This window comes from Aplysia californica, unplaced genomic scaffold (genome assembly GCF_000002075.1).
Source record: "Aplysia californica isolate F4 #8 unplaced genomic scaffold, AplCal3.0 scaffold00040, whole genome shotgun sequence".
NCBI lineage: Eukaryota > Metazoa > Mollusca > Gastropoda > Aplysiida > Aplysiidae > Aplysia > Aplysia californica.
In genome coordinates this window covers 586,921-589,046 of record NW_004797310.1, presented here as the reverse complement: position 1 = coordinate 589,046, position 2,126 = coordinate 586,921, and positions in this window count along the sequence as shown.

Here is a 2,126-nt window from a genome sequence, read left to right as displayed (position 1 = left end):
ATATATATATATATACATATGTATGTATATACATATGTAAATACATAGACATACATACATACAGTGGCGTCCCAAAAATATTCTTCCAAATTGAAAATTTTATCACACAATTATTGTGCTATGTCCTTACACTACCCGCTCATGCAGCATACCAGTTCAAAGCTGAATACATTCTGCATCATTTGACCCATTAAAATTTCTTCTATGTCAAGAGACGCCCGAGATATGGTCCCTCAAAATTGACCTTAAGAATTCAGGCTTGGCAAAATTGTGCGAAATGAAATAAAAAGTAAAAGTGTATTTGTATGTATATTGAGGTGAATAAACATTGGTGGAATGGATATGTATTGAATACCAAATGAAAAAATAATATAATGTATTGTCTCTGCAATGAACAGCATCTTCTGATGATATTTTTAAACAGATTAGAAAACAGGGCAGTTACAAATACCACGCAAACCCTGGACTTAACTATGATACATGTGCTCATTAGTATTTTGTTTTCGTTTAGGGGCCATTGGTTGAGCACGCAACCTTTTTACACATGAACTAAGGTAGTTAATTACAGTTTAAACATAATCATCTATCAGTGAGGAACAGAGACCGCTAGCTGCCGTGATTTGGGGTGGTCTGAGGTGGAATGAACAAAACCGCCCTCGTGAGAATCACCGGAAGGCTTAAATTGGTTAACTGGACTATGTCGCGCAAGAGCTGACATGGGACGTCATGTCTTACCCTTATTTTCGTCATTGTGTTATTCAAGTAAACATTTCCAAGAATATAAAAGCACTTTCTCACGGGGCCAATGTTACATGCCAATTCTTGTTAAACCAAATCATACCAACGTTGGGATGGTCACAAGTAAATAGTCCCAATATGAATCCTACAGGTATGTGAAGTCCCAAGAAACAGCAGCTGAAGAAATGTTTTCCAAATAAGACGCTCTTGGACTACCCCTGCCTTGTTTGCCTTCTCTTTGTCCTATGAGAACAAGATGTTTCGATTCTTTATCAACTGCGAAGTGTGAGACTTAGTCTTACGACACTTCTAATTCAGACCCTACTTTCGCAACTCTCTGTGACATTTGTGATGAAGTGAAAGATAACTGCATCCAAAATTTAATAGAGTCGATGCCCAAAGAGTTCGTGCGCTACACCTAACAATGAGCACATTTAATGTCCAAGTTCAGCGTGGTATTTGTGATTGCTCTGTTTTCTGTTTTGTTTGAAACTGTCGTAATGAAATATCATTAAAAAATATTGTTTATTGTTGAGAAAAAATCCTTATTCATGGGAAAAGCAATGTACGTCCATTCTATTTAATATTGACCTTCTGAATACAAGCAAAGACAATTTTACGTTTCTTTGATTTCGCACAATTTTTCCCAAACCTGATGTTTTTAAACTCAATTCAGAGTGACCATATCTCGGACATCTCTTACCGTAGATGAAATGTTAATATGTCAGATTATGCAGAATTTATTTAGCTTTAAATTGGTATGCTGCATGAGTGGGTAGTGCAAGGCTTTAACACGATGATTGGGTAATTATATTTTCAAGTTTCTTTTAGGCGCCACTTTATATATATATATATATATATATATATATATATGTATATATATAGGCCATATATATTTATTTTATTTTACTTTTATTTCTTTAATTCATCCGAGTGTTTTTCCGTAACATATCTGTTCAGGTCTTCCATGTAATGCAGGGTGCCCAAAGGGGGATCGGGTCGAGTCGGATCGGTTTGCTAGCCAGATTAAGGGCTCAAAGCGGCTATCGTGGCACAAGCCGATCGGGTCCGACTCATCGCCTCAAAAACAAACGCGTTTGTTTTCAGGAGACGAGTGGGGTGATCGTCCCCGACCCGACCCGACCCGATCCCATCCGTAAAGGGCACCCTGTATAAGACGCTCTTGGTCTACCCCTGACTTGTTTGCCTTCTCTTTGTCCAATGAGAACAAGATGATTCGATTCTTTATCAACTGCTCAGAGTAGGACTTCATCTTACTTCATTTGTCAAAACGCCAGAGGGCGGAGTCTTACACTAAGCAGTCCATCTATCAGAAAAAAATTTTCTTCTGTAGATTTTAATTCCCTTTTCCTATTCCCAAACCCCCC